Source organism: Oncorhynchus mykiss, unplaced genomic scaffold, assembly GCF_013265735.2.
Source record: "Oncorhynchus mykiss isolate Arlee unplaced genomic scaffold, USDA_OmykA_1.1 un_scaffold_161, whole genome shotgun sequence".
Classification (NCBI taxonomy): domain Eukaryota; kingdom Metazoa; phylum Chordata; class Actinopteri; order Salmoniformes; family Salmonidae; genus Oncorhynchus; species Oncorhynchus mykiss.
The window spans coordinates 200,001-212,500 of record NW_023493667.1 but is presented as its reverse complement, the minus strand read 5'-3'; the positions used below and the strand labels follow the sequence as shown (position 1 = coordinate 212,500).

The 12,500-nt window shown below is 43.4% G+C and overlaps 1 protein-coding gene across 1 annotated transcript in view; it reads left to right on the top strand.

Moving 5' to 3' along the window:
* LOC110516808 (adhesion G protein-coupled receptor L3-like) overlaps positions 1-12,500 on the top strand; it is a gene marked incomplete at its 3' end in the record, with an annotated part of 310,025 nt that overhangs the window by 100,710 nt on the left and 196,815 nt on the right.

Sequence of the window (12,500 nt, the reverse complement as noted above, 5' to 3'; positions counted from 1 at the left end):
TACCAGGGTCCTGTCTGTGTCTCCTCTCTCTCTCTACAAGATGTAACTAATACCAGGGTCCTGTCTATATCTCCTCCCTCTCTCTACTAGATGTAACTAATACCAGGGTCCTGTCTATATCTCCTCCCTCTCTCTACAAGATGTAACTAATACCAGGGTCCTGTCTATATCTCCTCTCTCTCTACAAGATGTAACTAATACCAGGGTCCTGTCTATATCTCCTCCTCTCTCTCTACAAGATGTAACTAATACCAGGGTCCTGTCTATATCTCCTCCCTCTCTCTACAAGATGTAACTAATACCAGGGTCCTGTCTATATCTCCTCTCTCTCTCTACAAGATGTAACTAATACCAGGGTCCTGTCTATATCTCCTCCCTCTCTCTACAAGATGTAACTAATACCAGGGTCCTGTCTATATCTCCTCCCTCTCTCTACAAGATGTAACTAATAGCAGGGTCCTGTCTATATCTCCTCCCTCTCTCTACAAGATGTAACTAATACCAGGGTCCTGTCTATATCTCCTCTCTCTCTACAAGATGTAACTAATACCAGGGTCCTGTCTATATCTCCTCCCTCTCTCTACAAGATGTAACTAATACCAGGGTCCTGTCTATATCTCCTCCCTCTCTCTACAAGATGTAACTAATACCAGGGTCCTGTCTATATCTCCTCTCTCTCTACAAGATGTAACTAATACCAGGGTCCTGTCTATATCTCCTCCCTCTCTCTACAAGATGTAACTAATACCAGGGTCCTGTCTATATCTCCTCCCTCTCTCTACAAGATGTAACTAATACCAGGGTCCTGTCTATATCTCCTCCCTCTCTACAAGATGTAACTAATACCAGGGTCCTGTCTATATCTCCTCCCTCTCTCTACAAGATGTAACTAATACCAGGGTCCTGTCTATATCTCCTCCCTCTCTCTACAAGATGTAACTAATACCAGGGTCCTGTCTATATCTCCTCCCTCTCTCTACAAGATGTAACTAATACCAGGGTCCTGTCTATATCTCCTCTCTCTCTCTACAAGATGTAACTAATACCAGGGTCCTGTCTATATCTCCTCCCTCTCTCTACAATATGTAACTAATACCAGGGTCCTGTCTATATCTCCTCCCTCTCTCTACAAGATGTAACTAATACCAGGGTCCTGTCTATATCTCCTCCCTCTCTCTACAAGATGTAACTAATACCAGGGTCCTGTCTATATCTCCTCCCTCTCTCTACTAGATGTAACTAATACCAGGGTCCTGTCTATATCTCCTCCCTCTCTCTACAAGATGTAACTAATACCAGGGTCCTGTCTATATCTCCTCTCTCTCTCTACAAGATGTAACTAATACCAGGGTCCTGTCTATATCTCCTCTCTCTCTACAAGATGTAACTAATACCAGGGTCCTGTCTATATCTCCTCCCTCTCTCTACAAGATGTAACTAATACCAGGGTCCTGTCTATATCTCCTCCCTCTCTCTACAATATGTAACTAATACCAGGGTCCTGTCTATATCTCCTCCCTCTCTCTACAAGATGTAACTAATACCAGGGTCCTGTCTATATCTCCTCCCTCTCTCTACAAGATGTAACTAATACCAGGGTCCTGTCTATATCTCCTCCCTCTCTCTACAAGATGTAACTAATACCAGGGTCCTGTCTATATCTCCTCCCTCTCTCTACAAGATGTAACTAATACCAGGGTCCTGTCTATATCTCCTCCCTCTCTCTACAAGATGTAACTAATACCAGGGTCCTGTCTATATCTCCTCCCTCTCTATACAAGATGTAACTAATACCAGGGTCCTGTCTATATCTCCTCCCTCTCTCTACAAGATGTAACTAATACCAGGGTCCTGTCTATATCTCCTCTCTCTACTAGATGTAACTAATACCAGGGTCCTGTCTATATCTCCTCTCTCTCTCTACAATATGTAACTAATACCAGGGTCCTGTCTATATCTCCTCCCTCTCTATACAAGATGTAACTAATACCAGGGTCCTGTCTATATCTCCTCCCTCTCTATACAAGATGTAACTAATACCAGGGTCCTGTCTATATCTCCTCCCTCTCTCTACAAGATGTAACTAATACCAGGGTCCTGTCTATATCTCCTCTCTCTCTCTACAAGATGTAACTAATACCAGGGTCCTGTCTGTATCTCCTCCCTCTCTCTACTAGATGTAACTAATACCAGGGTCCTGTCTATATCTCCTCTCTCTCTCTACAAGATGTAACTAATACCAGGGTCCTGTCTATATCTCCTCCCTCTCTCTACAAGATGTAACTAATACCAGGGTCCTGTCTATATCTCCTCCCTCTCTCTACAAGATGTAACTAATACCAGGGTCCTGTCTGTGTCTCCTCCCTCTCTCTACAAGATGTAACTAATACCAGGGTCCTGTCTATATCTCCTCCCTCTCTCTACAAGATGTAACTAATACCAGGGTCCTGTCTATATCTCCTCCCTCTCTCTACAAGATGTAACTAATACCAGGGTCCTGTCTATATCTCCTCCCTCTCTCTACAATATGTAACTAATACCAGGGTCCTGTCTATATCTCCTCCCTCTCTCTACAAGATGTAACTAATACCAGGGTCCTGTCTATGTCTCCTCCCTCTCTCTACAATATGTAACTAATACCAGGGTCCTGTCTATATCTCCTCTCTCTCTCTACAAGATGTAACTAATACCAGGGTCCTGTCTATGTCTCCTCCCTCTCTCTACAAGATGTAACTAATACCAGGGTCCTGTCTATGTCTCCTCCCTCTCTCTACAAGATGTAACTAATACCAGGGTCCTGTCTATATCTCCTCTCTCTCTCTACTAGATGTAACTAATACCAGGGTCCTGTCTATATCTCCTCCCTCTCTATACAAGATGTAACTAATACCAGGGTCCTGTCTATATCTCCTCTCTCTCTCTACAATATGTAACTAATACCAGGGTCCTGTCTATATCTCCTCCCTCTCTATACAAGATGTAACTAATACCAGGGTCCTGTCTATATCTCCTCCCTCTCTATACAAGATGTAACTAATACCAGGGTCCTGTCTATATCTCCTCCCTCTCTCTACAAGATGTAACTAATACCAGGGTCCTGTCTATATCTCCTCCCTCTCTCTACAAGATGTAACTAATACCAGGGTCCTGTCTATACCTCCTCTCTCTCTCTACAAGATGTATTTAATACCAGGGTCCTGTCTATATCTCCTCCCTCTCTCTACTAGATGTAACTAATACCAGGGTCCTGTCTATATCTCCTCTCTCTCTCTACAAGATGTAACTAATACCAGGGTCCTGTCTATATCTCCTCTCTCTCTCTACAAGATGTAACTAATACCAGGGTCCTGTCTATATCTCCTCCCTCTCTCTACAATATGTAACTAATACCAGGGTCCTGTCTATGTCTCCTCCCTCTCTCTACAAGATGTAACTAATACCAGGGTCCTGTCTATATCTCCTCTCTCTCTCTACTAGATGTAACTAATACCAGGGTCCTGTCTATATCTCCTCCCTCTCTCTACAATATGTAACTAATACCAGGGTCCTGTCTATATCTCCTCCCTCTCTCTACAAGATGTAACTAATACCAGGGTCCTGTCTATATCTCCTCCCTCTCTCTACAAGATGTAACTAATACCAGGGTCCTGTCTGTGTCTCCTCTCTCTCTCTACAAGATGTAACTAATACCAGGGTCCTGTCTATATCTCCTCCCTCTCTCTACTAGATGTAACTAATACCAGGGTCCTGTCTATATCTCCTCCCTCTCTCTACAAGATGTAACTAATACCAGGGTCCTGTCTATATCTCCTCTCTCTCTACAAGATGTAACTAATACCAGGGTCCTGTCTATATCTCCTCCTCTCTCTCTACAAGATGTAACTAATACCAGGGTCCTGTCTATATCTCCTCCCTCTCTCTACAAGATGTAACTAATACCAGGGTCCTGTCTATATCTCCTCCCTCTCTCTACAAGATGTAACTAATACCAGGGTCCTGTCTATATCTCCTCCCTCTCTCTACTAGATGTAACTAATACCAGGGTCCTGTCTATATCTCCTCTCTCTCTCTACAAGATGTAACTAATACCAGGGTCCTGTCTATATCTCCTCTCTCTCTACAAGATGTAACTAATACCAGGGTCCTGTCTATATCTCCTCCCTCTCTCTACAAGATGTAACTAATACCAGGGTCCTGTCTATATCTCCTCCCTCTCTCTACAAGATGTAACTAATACCAGGGTCCTGTCTATATCTCCTCTCTCTCTACAAGATGTAACTAATACCAGGGTCCTGTCTATATCTCCTCCCTCTCTCTACAAGATGTAACTAATACCAGGGTCCTGTCTATATCTCCTCCCTCTCTCTACAAGATGTAACTAATACCAGGGTCCTGTCTATATCTCCTCCCTCTCTACAAGATGTAACTAATACCAGGGTCCTGTCTATATCTCCTCCCTCTCTCTACAAGATGTAACTAATACCAGGGTCCTGTCTATATCTCCTCCCTCTCTCTACAAGATGTAACTAATACCAGGGTCCTGTCTATATCTCCTCCCTCTCTCTACAAGATGTAACTAATACCAGGGTCCTGTCTATATCTCCTCTCTCTCTCTACAAGATGTAACTAATACCAGGGTCCTGTCTATATCTCCTCCCTCTCTCTACAATATGTAACTAATACCAGGGTCCTGTCTATATCTCCTCCCTCTCTCTACAAGATGTAACTAATACCAGGGTCCTGTCTATATCTCCTCCCTCTCTCTACAAGATGTAACTAATACCAGGGTCCTGTCTATATCTCCTCCCTCTCTCTACTAGATGTAACTAATACCAGGGTCCTGTCTATATCTCCTCCCTCTCTCTACAAGATGTAACTAATACCAGGGTCCTGTCTATATCTCCTCTCTCTCTCTACAAGATGTAACTAATACCAGGGTCCTGTCTATATCTCCTCTCTCTCTACAAGATGTAACTAATACCAGGGTCCTGTCTATATCTCCTCCCTCTCTCTACAAGATGTAACTAATACCAGGGTCCTGTCTATATCTCCTCCCTCTCTCTACAATATGTAACTAATACCAGGGTCCTGTCTATATCTCCTCCCTCTCTCTACAAGATGTAACTAATACCAGGGTCCTGTCTATATCTCCTCCCTCTCTCTACAAGATGTAACTAATACCAGGGTCCTGTCTATATCTCCTCCCTCTCTCTACAAGATGTAACTAATACCAGGGTCCTGTCTATATCTCCTCCCTCTCTCTACAAGATGTAACTAATACCAGGGTCCTGTCTATATCTCCTCCCTCTCTCTACAAGATGTAACTAATACCAGGGTCCTGTCTATATCTCCTCCCTCTCTATACAAGATGTAACTAATACCAGGGTCCTGTCTATATCTCCTCCCTCTCTCTACAAGATGTAACTAATACCAGGGTCCTGTCTATATCTCCTCTCTCTACTAGATGTAACTAATACCAGGGTCCTGTCTATATCTCCTCTCTCTCTCTACAATATGTAACTAATACCAGGGTCCTGTCTATATCTCCTCCCTCTCTATACAAGATGTAACTAATACCAGGGTCCTGTCTATATCTCCTCCCTCTCTATACAAGATGTAACTAATACCAGGGTCCTGTCTATATCTCCTCCCTCTCTCTACAAGATGTAACTAATACCAGGGTCCTGTCTATATCTCCTCTCTCTCTCTACAAGATGTAACTAATACCAGGGTCCTGTCTGTATCTCCTCCCTCTCTCTACTAGATGTAACTAATACCAGGGTCCTGTCTGTATCTCCTCCCTCTCTCTACTAGATGTAACTAATACCAGGGTCCTGTCTATATCTCCTCCCTCTCTCTACAAGATGTAACTAATACCAGGGTCCTGTCTATATCTCCTCCCTCTCTCTACAATATGTAACTAATACCAGGGTCCTGTCTATATCTCCTCTCTCTCTCTACAAGATGTAACTAATACCAGGGTCCTGTCTATATCTCCTCCCTCTCTCTACAAGATGTAACTAATACCAGGGTCCTGTCTATGTCTCCTCCCTCTCTCTACAATATGTAACTAATACCAGGGTCCTGTCTATATCTCCTCTCTCTCTCTACAAGATGTAACTAATACCAGGGTCCTGTCTATGTCTCCTCCCTCTCTCTACAAGATGTAACTAATACCAGGGTCCTGTCTATATCTCCTCTCTCTCTCTACTAGATGTAACTAATACCAGGGTCCTGTCTATATCTCCTCCCTCTCTATACAAGATGTAACTAATACCAGGGTCCTGTCTATATCTCCTCTCTCTCTCTACAATATGTAACTAATACCAGGGTCCTGTCTATATCTCCTCCCTCTCTATACAAGATGTAACTAATACCAGGGTCCTGTCTATATCTCCTCCCTCTCTATACAAGATGTAACTAATACCAGGGTCCTGTCTATATCTCCTCCCTCTCTCTACAAGATGTAACTAATACCAGGGTCCTGTCTATATCTCCTCCCTCTCTCTACAAGATGTAACTAATACCAGGGTCCTGTCTATATCTCCTCCCTCTCTCTACAAGATGTAACTAATACCAGGGTCCTGTCTATATCTCCTCCCTCTCTCTACAAGATGTAACTAATACCAGGGTCCTGTCTATATCTCCTCCCTCTCTCTACAATATGTAACTAATACCAGGGTCCTGTCTGTGTCTCCTCCCTCTCTCTACAAGATGTAACTAATACCAGGGTCCTGTCTATATCTCCTCCCTCTCTCTACAAGATGTAACTAATACCAGGGTCCTGTCTATATCTCCTCCCTCTCTCTACAAGATGTAACTAATACCAGGGTCCTGTCTATGTCTCCTCCCTCTCTCTACAAGATGTAACTAATACCAGGGTCCTGTCTATATCTCCTCCCTCTCTCTACAAGATGTAACTAATACCAGGGTCCTGTCTGTGTCTCCTCCCTCTCTCTACAAGATATAACTAATACCAGGGTCCTGTCTATATCTCCTCCCTCTCTCTACAAGATGTAACTAATACCAGGGTCCTGTCTGTGTCTCCTCCCTCTCTCTACAAGATGTAACTAATACCAGGGTCCTGTCTATATCTCCTCCCTCTCTCTACAAGATGTAACTAATACCAGGGTCCTGTCTATATCTCCTCTCTCTCTCTACAATATGTAACTAATACCAGGGTCCTGTCTATATCTCCTCTCTCTACAAGATGTAACTAATACCAGGGTCCTGTCTATATCTCCTCCCTCTCTCTACAAGATGTAACTAATACCAGGGTCCTGTCTATATCTCCTCCCTCTCTCTACAAGATGTAACTAATACCAGGGTCCTGTCTATATCTCCTCCCTCTCTCTACAAGATGTAACTAATACCAGGGTCCTGTCTATATCTCCTCCCTCTCTCTACAAGATGTAACTAATACCAGGGTCCTGTCTATATCTCCTCCCTCTCTCTACAAGATGTAACTAATACCAGGGTCCTGTCTATATCTCCTCTCTCTCTCTACAATATGTAACTAATACCAGGGTCCTGTCTATATCTCCTCCCTCTCTCTACAAGATGTAACTAATACCAGGGTCCTGTCTATACCTCCTCTCTCTCTCTACAAGATGTAACTAATACCAGGGTCCTGTCTATATCTCCTCTCTCTCTCTACAAGATGTAACTAATACCAGGGTCCTGTCTATATCTCCTCCCTCTCTCTACAAGATGTAACTAATACCAGGGTCCTGTCTATATCTCCTCCCTCTCTCTACAAGATGTAACTAATACCAGGGTCCTGTCTATATCTCCTCCCTCTCTCTACAAGATGTAACTAATACCAGGGTCCTGTCTGTGTCTCCTCCCTCTCTCTACAATATGTAACTAATACCAGGGTCCTGTCTGTGTCTCCTCCCTCTCTCTACAAGATGTAACTAATACCAGGGTCCTGTCTATATCTCCTCCCTCTCTCTACAAGATGTAACTAATACCAGGGTCCTGTCTATATCTCCTCCCTCTCTCTACAAGATGTAACTAATACCAGGGTCCTGTCTATATCTCCTCCCTCTCTCTACAAGATGTAACTAATACCAGGGTCCTGTCTATATCTCCTCTCTCTCTCTACAAGATGTAACTAATACCAGGGTCCTGTCTATACCTCCTCTCTCTACAAGATGTAACTAATACCAGGGTCCTGTCTGTGTCTCCTCCCTCTCTCTACAAGATGTAACTAATACCAGGGTCCTGTCTATATCTCCTCCCTCTCTCTACAAGATGTAACTAATACCAGGGTCCTGTCTATATCTCCTCCCTCTCTCTACAAGATGTAACTAATACCAGGGTCCTGTCTATATCTCCTCCCTCTCTCTACAAGATGTAACTAATACCAGGGTCCTGTCTATATCTCCTCCCTCTCTCTACAAGATGTAACTAATACCAGGGTCCTGTCTATATCTCCTCCCTCTCTCTACAATATGTAACTAATACCAGGGTCCTGTCTATATCTCCTCCCTCTCTCTACAAGATGTAACTAATACCAGGGTCCTGTCTATATCTCCTCCCTCTCTCTACAAGATGTAACTAATACCAGGGTCCTGTCTATATCTCCTCCCTCTCTCTACAAGATGTAACTAATACCAGGGTCCTGTCTATATCTCCTCTCTCTCTCTACAAGATGTAACTAATACCAGGGTCCTGTCTATATCTCCTCCCTCTCTCTACAAGATGTAACTAATACCAGGGTCCTGTCTGTGTCTCCTCCCTCTCTCTACAAGATGTAACTAATACCAGGGTCCTGTCTATATCTCCTCTCTCTCTCTACAAGATGTAACTAATACCAGGGTCCTGTCTGTGTCTCCTCCCTCTCTCTACTAGATGTAACTAATACCAGGGTCCTGTCTATATCTCCTCCCTCTCTCTACAAGATGTAACTAATACCAGGGTCCTGTCTATGTCTCCTCTCTCTCTCTACAAGATGTAACTAATACCAGGGTCCTGTCTATATCTCCTCTCTCTCTCTACAAGATGTAACTAATACCAGGGTCCTGTCTATATCTCCTCCCTCTCTCTACAAGATGTAACTAATACCAGGGTCCTGTCTATATCTCCTCTCTCTCTCTACTAGATGTAACTAATACCAGGGTCCTGTCTATATCTCCTCCCTCTCTCTACAAGATGTAACTAATACCAGGGTCCTGTCTATATCTCCTCCCTCTCTCTACAAGATGTAACTAATACCAGGGTCCTGTCTGTGTCTCCTCCCTCTCTCTACAATATGTAACTAATACCAGGGTCCTGTCTATATCTCCTCCCTCTCTCTACAATATGTAACTAATACCAGGGTCCTGTCTGTGTCTCCTCCCTCTCTCTACAAGATGTAACTAATACCAGGGTCCTGTCTATATCTCCTCTCTCTCTCTACAAGATGTAACTAATACCAGGGTCCTGTCTATATCTCCTCCCTCTCTCTACAAGATGTAACTAATACCAGGGTCCTGTCTATATCTCCTCCCTCTCTCTACAATATGTAACTAATACCAGGGTCCTGTCTATATCTCCTCCCTCTCTCTACAATATGTAACTAATACCAGGGTCCTGTCTATATCTCCTCTCTCTCTCTACAAGATGTAACTAATACCAGGGTCCTGTCTATATCTCCTCCCTCTCTCTACTAGATGTAACTAATACCAGGGTCCTGTCTATGTCTCCTCCCTCTCTCTACAAGATGTAACTAATACCAGGGTCCTGTCTATATCTCCTCCCTCTCTCTACAATATGTAACTAATACCAGGGTCCTGTCTATATCTCCTCTCTCTCTCTACAAGATGTAACTAATACCAGGGTCCTGTCTATATCTCCTCCCTCTCTCTACAAGATGTAACTAATACCAGGGTCCTGTCTATATCTCCTCCCTCTCTCTACTAGATGTAACTAATACCAGGGTCCTGTCTATATCTCCTCCCTCTCTCTACAATATGTAACTAATACCAGGGTCCTGTCTATATCTCCTCTCTCTACTAGATGTAACTAATACCAGGGTCCTGTCTATATCTCCTCCCTCTCTCTACTAGATGTAACTAATACCAGGGTCCTGTCTATATCTCCTCTCTCTACTAGATGTAACTAATACCAGGGTCCTGTCTATATCTCCTCTCTCTACTAGATGTAACTAATACCAGGGTCCTGTCTATATCTCCTCTCTCTACTAGATGTAACTAATACCAGGGTCCTGTCTATATCTCCTCCCTCTCTCTACTAGATGTAACTAATACCAGGGTCCTGTCTATATCTCCTCTCTCTACTAGATGTAACTAATACCAGGGTCCTGTCTATATCTCCTCCCTCTCTCTACTAGATGTAACTAATACCAGGGTCCTGTCTATATCTCCTCTCTCTACTAGATGTAACTAATACCAGGGTCCTGTCTATATCTCCTCCCTCTCTCTACAAGATGTAACTAATACCAGGGTCCTGTCTATATCTCCTCCCTCTCTCTACTAGATGTAACTAATACCAGGGTCCTGTCTATATCTCCTCCCTCTCTCTACTAGATGTAACTAATACCAGGGTCCTGTCTATATCTCCTCTCTCTACTAGATGTAACTAATACCAGGGTCCTGTCTATATCTCCTCCCTCTCTCTACTAGATGTAACTAATACCAGGGTCCTGTCTATATCTCCTCTCTCTACTAGATGTAACTAATACCAGGGTCCTGTCTATATCTCCTCTCTCTCTCTACAAGATGTAACTAATACCAGGGTCCTGTCTATATCTCCTCTCTCTCTCTACTAGATGTAACTAATACCAGGGTCCTGTCTATATCTCCTCCCTCTCTCTACAAGATGTAACTAATACCAGGGTCCTGTCTATATCTCCTCTCTCTCTCTACAAGATGTAACTAATACCAGGGTCCTGTCTATATCTCCTCTCTCTACTAGATGTAACTAATACCAGGGTCCTGTCTATATCTCCTCTCTCTACTAGATGTAACTAATACCAGGGTCCTGTCTATATCTCCTCTCTCTACTAGATGTAACTAATACCAGGGTCCTGTCTATATCTCCTCTCTCTACAAGATGTAACTAATACCAGGGTCCTGTCTATATCTCCTCCCTCTCTCTACTAGATGTAACTAATACCAGGGTCCTGTCTATATCTCCTCCCTCTCTCTACAAGATGTAACTAATACCAGGGTCCTGTCTATATCTCCTCTCTCTCTACTAGATGTAACTAATACCAGGGTCCTGTCTATATCTCCTCCCTCTCTCTACAAGATGTAACTAATACCAGGGTCCTGTCTATATCTCCTCTCTCTACTAGATGTAACTAATACCAGGGTCCTGTCTATATCTCCTCTCTCTACTAGATGTAACTAATACCAGGGTCCTGTCTATATCTCCTCCCTCTCTCTACAAGATGTAACTAATACCAGGGTCCTGTCTATATCTCCTCCCTCTCTCTACAAGATGTAACTAATACCAGGGTCCTGTCTATATCTCCTCCCTCTCTCTACAAGATGTAACTAATACCAGGGTCCTGTCTATATCTCCTCCCTCTCTCTACTAGATGTAACTAATACCAGGGTCCTGTCTATATCTCCTCTCTCTCTCTACTAGATGTAACTAATACCAGGGTCCTGTCTATATCTCCTCCCTCTACTAGATGTAACTAATACCAGGGTCCTGTCTATATCTCCTCCCTCTCTCTACTAGATGTAACTAATACCAGGGTCCTGTCTATATCTCCTCCCTCTCTCTACAAGATGTAACTAATACCAGGGTCCTGTCTATATCTCCTCCCTCTACTAGATGTAACTAATACCAGGGTCCTGTCTATATCTCCTCCCTCTCTCTACTAGATGTAACTAATACCAGGGTCCTGTCTATATCTCCTCCCTCTCTCTACTAGATGTAACTAATACCAGGGTCCTGTCTATATCTCCTCCCTCTCTATACAAGATGTAACTAATACCAGGGTCCTGTCTATATCTCCTCTCTCTCTCTACAAGATGTAACTAATACCAGGGTCCTGTCTATATCTCCTCCCTCTCTCTACAAGATGTAACTAATACCAGGGTCCTGTCTATATCTCCTCCCTCTCTCTACTAGATGTAACTAATACCAGGGTCCTGTCTATATCTCCTCCCTCTCTCTACTAGATGTAACTAATACCAGGGTCCTGTCTATGTCTCCTCCCTCTCTCTACTAGATGTAACTAATACCAGGGTCCTGTCTATATCTCCTCCCTCTCTCTACTAGATGTAACTAATACCAGGGTCCTGTCTATATCTCCTCTCTCTACTAGATGTAACTAATACCAGGGTCCTGTCTATATCTCCTCTCTCTACAAGATGTAACTAATACCAGGGTCCTGTCTATATCTCCTCTCTCTACAAGATGTAACTAATACCAGGGTCCTGTCTATATCTCCTCTCTCTACTAGATGTAACTAATACCAGGGTCCTGTCTATATCTCCTCTCTCTCTCTACTAGATGTAACTAATACCAGGGTCCTGTCT